Source organism: Mesoplodon densirostris, chromosome 3 (genome assembly GCF_025265405.1).
Source record: "Mesoplodon densirostris isolate mMesDen1 chromosome 3, mMesDen1 primary haplotype, whole genome shotgun sequence".
In the NCBI taxonomy this organism is placed as follows: Eukaryota; Metazoa; Chordata; class Mammalia; order Artiodactyla; family Ziphiidae; genus Mesoplodon; species Mesoplodon densirostris.
Window position 1 is genome coordinate 39264038 of NC_082663.1, and position 7084 is coordinate 39271121.

General features: G+C 34.8%; 1 pseudogene; it reads right to left on the minus strand.

Annotated features, from left to right (window-relative positions):
• Positions 1–1893: 1893 nt before the first annotated feature.
• LOC132485193 (peroxiredoxin-4-like) lies at positions 1894–2702 on the minus strand (annotated as a pseudogene).
• Positions 2703–7084: the final 4382 nt, after the last annotated feature.

Sequence of the window (7084 nt, forward strand, 5' to 3'; positions counted from 1 at the left end):
ATTTGAACTTTCAATTTCATTGATTTATGTTCTTATATATATTATTCTTTTCCTTCTGCTTGCTTTGGATTTATTTTTTCTTTTTCTAGTTTCTTGGGGTGAGAGCTTAGATTGATTTGAGACTTTTCCTCTTTTCTAATGTAAGAATTTAATGTTATAAATGTCCCTGTCAGCATTGCAATAGCTGTATCCCATAAATTTGATGTTGTATTTTCATTTTCTTTCTGTTCAATGTATTTTTAAAATTTCCCTTGAAATTTCCTCTTTGAGGCATAAGTTATTTACAAATGTATTGTTTAACTTCCAAGTTTAGAGATTTCCTGTTTGCTTTCTGTTACTGATTTCTAGTTTGATTCCATTTGGATGAAAAAATACTGATATTAGTTTTTTTTTTTATTTTGTTGATGTTTGGGTTATGATCTAAGATATGATCTATCTTGGTATGTGTTCCATGGGCACATGTTCTGCTGTTTTGGGTTAGTGTTCCATATATGTAAATTAGATACTATTTGTTGATGGTGTTGCAATAGGGAAGAACAAATCTGACTCCATATTGGATCTGTTCCTTTTACTTTGACCTTGTGCTTTGTTGCCTGTGGTTAGTCATGCTGGCTCTGCAGCTTTTGTAAAAGAACGTTGCCTAAAAAAAAAAACAAAGGATGTTCCCTATAGCCTGAAATATATAGGAGCCCTATTCACAGGGCTCAGACCTGTAAGAATCCATTCATATAGAGATAAAAAGTTGCAAAACAGAGTATAGCATGTGTTGGAGCTTTACAGGAACATTTTGACCTGACCTGCCTGGACAGCTGCAAGAACAAAGGGTTTCAACACCAAGAAGTTTGTAGCAGCTAACCACTCTCCCCCCTTTCCCCCCCACCTTGCCTTTAAAAGTGCTTTGCTGCAACCATTCAAGGAGTTCTGGGCTTTTTGGATGCAAGCCACCTGTCTCCTTGTATGGCTCTGTAATAAACATTTCTCTGCTCCAAACTCTAACGTTTTATGTTTCAGTTTGTTTGTCCTTGCTGTGTGTGGGGCACAAGAACTTGTATTTGGAGACAATGTTGTTATTTTACATACTTGCTATTTTTTCTGTCTAGTTGTTCTATCAGTTGAGGGAAGGATGTTGCAGTCTCCAACTGTAATTGTGGGTTTGTCTATTTCTTCTTTCAGTTCTATTAGTTTTGCATCACATATTTTGCAACTCTGTTGTTTGGTCTACATTTGCTTGGTAGGTTGATTCTTTTACCATTATGAATTGTCCTTTTCTGTTAATGGTAATTATCTTTGCTCTGACAACCACTTCATTGGATAGTAATAGTCTCCACTCCTATTTCCTTTAGATTAAAGTTTACATGGCATATATTTCCATCCTTTTACTTTACTGTTTTATCATTGTTTTCTTTTTCTTGCATTCCTGTGTGTTACTAGAACATTTTTTTACATTCCGTTTTGATTTATCTATAATAGATTTGTATATCTTTGTTAGTGGTTTCTCTAGGTATCATAATGCATAACTTATTACAATTTACTGATGTAGACATTTTACCAGTTTGAGTGTAGAAACTTTATCTTCTTTTATGTCCCTTTACACTCCCATTTATTATGTAAGTATATTAAATATTTCCTTTATATTTACATTATATTGACAACCAGATCAATGTTGTAATTTTTGCTTTAACAGTCAAAATTAATAGAGAAAATCAAGAGAAGAAAGTCTATTGTATTCACTGATATTTTTATTTTCCATTGTTATTTCTCTCTTCATGATGTTCCCAAATTTCTTCTTTTATAATTGCTTTCTCTCCAGAGAACTTTTTTTTTTTTTTTTTGGTAATAAAACACTGAACCTTATTGAGAAGTTGCAAGCATCAAGAACTGAGGAAGTATTTTTTAGTTCAGTTTATCAAAATACTTCAGTTTTCCAGCTGGATCTGGGATTACTGTTTCACCACCAGGTTTCCAACCACCAGGGCAGACTTCTCCATGTTTATTGGTGTACAGGAATGCTTGAACCAAACGCAGTGTCTCATCCACAAATCTACTCCCAGGAAGGTCATTCAGAGTAATCTGTCTTAGGATTCCTTTGTCATCAGTAATGAAGAGACCTCTAAGAGTGTGGCCTGAGTATTCCAGATATACGCTCTAGTCCTTTGAGATCTGATGGTTCAAATCTAAAGAAGTGGAATCCTTATTGGCCCAAGTCCTCCTTGTCTTCGAGGGGTATTAATCCAGGCCAAATGGGTAAACTGTGAATCAACAGAGCATGCTACCACTTCAGTGTTTATGGATCTGAATTCCTCAGTTCTATTACCAAAGAATAACTGATTTCAGTTGGACACACAAAGTGAAATCAAGTGGGTAGAAGAAAAAAAACAGGTATTTCCCACAATAATCAGTTAACTTCCAGATGCTTAAATTCTCCATTTATCACAGCTGTTCCTTCCCAATAAGGTGCTGGCTTGGAAATCTTGGCTTTGCTGAGGTGCAGGCAACTGAGACCTGGGATGCCTACCCACCAGGTACACTTGTCTACACACATAGAAGTGGCACTCCTCTTCGTGGGTTGGGGGCCTCTCCTCCACCTCCAAGCCCCACAGAGCTTTGGCCGGCAGCAGGAACAGCAGCAGCTGCAGCAGTAGTAGCTTTCGGCTCCAGCCAGGGGCTGAAGTGGTTGCCGGTAGCCACTGCAACGCCTCCATGACCACGTGAGGGCAGTTGCACGTCCCTTGGCTCGAGCGCCACTTCTCCTGCCACCAGGCAGCTACAACCGTGCACCCAATGCCCATGTGAGCCGAAGCACGGTGTTGCGAGACCTGCCCCGCCTCCTCATTCCCCCATCCCCCAGGCTCCCCACCCGGCCACATAGGTGTGAGCCCCACCTGCTCACCCCCTGCAGAGAACTTTCTTTAGCCATTCTTTTAGGGTAGGTCTGATGGGGACAAAGTTTTTTAGTTGTCCCTCATTGAGAATGTCTTGATTTCTACTTCATTATTGAAGGATCATTTCACCAGATATAGAACTTTGGATTTACAGTACTTTGAGCATTTGAAAAATGCTGTGACTCTCCTTTCTGTCCTTCATCGTTTTTGATAAGAAACCCACTGTCATTCAGTTTGTTTTTGTCCCAACAGATAAGGTGTTTCTGTATTGCTGTTTTCAAGATTATTTATTTTAGTTTTCACAACATGGATTACAGTATGTCTTGGCATAGATTTCTTTGGGTTTATGGTGTGTTATTTGCATAGCTTCTTGAATCTGTAGGTTTATGTTACTTGCCAAATTTGGGGAAAGTTTCAGCCATTACTTATTTCTCAGAGTACGTCTTCAGTGCTGCCATTTCCCTTCTCCTTCTGGGACTCCATTAACACAAATGTTTATCTTTTGTTGTTATCCCACAGGTCCCTAAGGCTCTGTCATGTTTTTTAGTCTAGATGATCTATGTTGTAGATTGGGCAATTTCTATTGTTGTCTTGAGTATGACTGATTTATTCTTCTATCATCTCCATCCTGCTGTTGAGCTTATCTACTGAGTTTTTTAAAAAATTTCAGTTATTATATTTTTCAGTTCTAAAATTTCTATTTGGGTCTTCCTTATATCTTCTATTTATTTTCTGATACTTTCTATTTATTTGCTTTTTTTTCATTTGTTCATAAATGCTCACTGAAGCATTTTGATGATGGCTGTTTTAAAATCATCATCAGATAATTCTGTTTTCATCATGGTATTGGCATCTGTTGATTGTTTTTTCTTATTCAGTGAGACATTTTCATGATTTATGGTAAAACGAGTGAGGTTTTTATTGAAACCTGGATACTTTAGGTATTGTGAGACACTTTGGTGGGAAAAGGGGTACTTCACCTGGTTACTGTCAGGTAGAGTTGGAAATCCAAGTTCTTTTGCCTCCATTGACATCCAGGGAAGGAGGGGTACCTTGTTCCTCTAGGATGGAAGTGGGAATTCAGCCTTCCACTAGGAGTGGGAGAGGTGCCTTACTACAACCGGGTGGGTTAAAAGTCTCAGCTCCCCACTCAACTTTTGCTGCTGGTCGTGCATGGGGGAGCCACAGTGGTGGTGTTTGGCTGGAGAAGAATAGTTATTATCTAAATGTCTTTCTGCCTCGCTAGATTTTTCCTTTCCTGGCTCTTTGGCTAAAGAGAGGGGAGCTTTCTGTACCTGAACCCATTGGTTTTTCCAGGCTGTTGGCTTCTCTAGCACCTAAAATCAGGAATCTCATTGGTGTGTCATAACTTGTTTCCCAAAGTTCCTAGTTGATCTGCATTCTTGTCCTCACTTTTCAGAATATTTTACTGTAAATATTAAATATTTACTTATTTAATAAGGCACAAGATTGTTAGCTATACTTGGATGGAGGAATAGAGGAAAATATGTCAACTTCATATTTCCAGACATGGATCTCCCCAATCATTTCTTTTTTTTTAATCGTCACTGCCCAAATACAGTTACTCACTCCTTTTAAATTGGCTTCATATGCTTTACAACACAAACACTTCTTTATTAGCCATTCATCATTTTAATATATATATTTAATTATTTCAATTAAAGTAAGAGTCAAGTATAATATAGTGAAATATGCTATTATTCTCCCTAATGTGTTTTTCTTTTTACCTTGACTGACTGGCAGGATCATTAAAATGCTCTGTTTGTAATATTGATTCTCTTTTGTAGCAGTAGACATTTGTATAGAATACAAATTTTGAAATATTTTGTAACTGTTTTTGCTAAACCAATTGAAAATGACACTGCAATGTTGGGGAAAAAAATCACCCAGGACAACAAGCAAATATGTTCTATACATTAATTTCATTTTAAATGTCCATTTTTGTCAAGGCCACAGTTGTCTTTTAAATTTTCTAAATATATCTTGGTATGTTTTGAAAATTCCTTTCTAACTTCCTATTTGATGTGTCAAAATACAGAATCCCAGCTGTAGGCAGTTTTTTTTATTGGACTTGAGAAGCATGAATTGTTTTACAAAACTTGAATTTCCTGGGTGTATGATCAAAAATCAAAAATAAAAAAGTCAGTGTTTTCTATTATCTAGTGCCTTTAAATTCATATTTAAGTGACTATTAAAAATTTTAAATTTAAAATACATTTTATAATACTTAAATTTTTAATTCAGAGTACATTTTATTGAATTTAAATACATATTAGGCATATCCTTTGAGTTAATGAAACAAAGACACTTTTAAACATTCTAATACAAACATTTTCTGTGCTGTTTACATAATACAGAAAGGCATTAATGAGAATTTAGATACACATGCTAAAAAAGACATTATAACTACTAGGAAATATGTCATAATAAATCCATGGTCCTTGATTAAAAAAAAAAAGTAAAGTTTATGGTCAAATTTCTATCTTAAGAGACACAAAAGCAGTTCATGTCATCGTATTTTGTGATATTTTTAAACCATTACATAGCATTATAGTTAATTATATATGTAATAAGTCTAATATTTTCATTCATTTATCAAATAAACTTTAGAAAAATAAGAATTTGTGCTAATTATTTTCTGAAGTAAATTACAAATTAAATAGCAAAATCAATTTTTATAAGCAAAAGTTCTTAATAGATAACACACCAAAATAATATATAGACTTTAACCAATACCCTAAACAAGTTTCACTAGCATTCTCCCATTTGGGACATGAGAAATAATGAAATATAAATGTTACAGGTTAATCATGTGATTAAAAGTAATTTTGACAGTGCTAGTCGTGAGTGTTGTTCACTGATTTCATAAGTAAATTTTATTATAAGGGCATAATCAGGCATTCCTGATTTATTGAGAATTATATAGATATTATCATTATGACACATTAATCATGAAGGTAAGCAAGTCCAAAGAATTGTCTAGTTCATTTCACAGGCCATCAAAAACAGGACCTTCTTTCCCAGCTTCTCTTACAACTTGTGAATCACATTTTCAAATGCTGATACAGTTTAATCATACTACTTTTGAAAAGTAATAAATCTTTAAGCTTACTAAATTGTCTCATTATAGGCACATCTCTATAGTGAGACTTACCTGGCATTTGCTAAAGATAGGTCGTTCCTTGGAGGTAAATTTCAAAGTGTTTATTACTCAAAATTGCAGATATTACTGCTGTGCCTAGGCTAGATCATCCATAAAGTACTTATCTCCTACCTACAGGCTAAAAATATGACTTACAGTCTGTTTTCTGTTTGTCCTGGTAAAATTACAAATAGCACTTTATTTCATTCTCAGTGTTTGGATGATAAATTTTATGGTCACACTAGTTATTGAGAAAACAATGAAGAGTCTCAAACAGAAGTATATTGATTCCCCAGGACCACTGCAGGGGCACAAGTATACCACAGAATAGGTTCTATAAGCCTTAAGAATAAAATTATGGAACTTATTATTTAATTGACCATCAAAAGGAGTGAAATTTTTTTAAAGAAAGACAGTTAATAGATAATAGCCTCATTTTTCTAAGAAGCACCTAAGTAGCAGGCCAAAGCTGTTCAACGTAGTTAAACCTAGACTCTTGAGGAGGACTCCTTGGATTTCAATCCCAGATCCAAATACCTAATCTCTCAAGCTTCAGTTTCCTCATCTATAAAAAAGTAGTTAATAGTTTCTATAGCATAAGGTGATGTGGAAATTAAATGATAACACATTTCAAAGTATTTAGCACAGTACCTGTCACATGCTAAGCACTCAACAAATGTGTTTATTACTATTTAATAATATGATATACCCTCAATAAAGAACTCAACTGATAAACTGAGCATGTAACTGACCTTTCAGGTATACTGCAAATACATTCCTAAATATCACGTGAAAGAATTGCACGTAGATAGTTCCAGTTTTCTTTTTATCTATGCTAGAGAAGATAAATTCACAGTTAATTAATTAAAATCAAAGTAGATAGTACATAAATATGTATAATTTAAGATTCCAAAATAATTGAGTCATTCATCTATTTTTCAGTCATTCAGTAAATATAAATTCAGAGAAAGCTATAATAGGTCAGTGTGCCTTTTAATTAATTCTGGAACACACACTTGAACTTGCTGCCACCTAAACA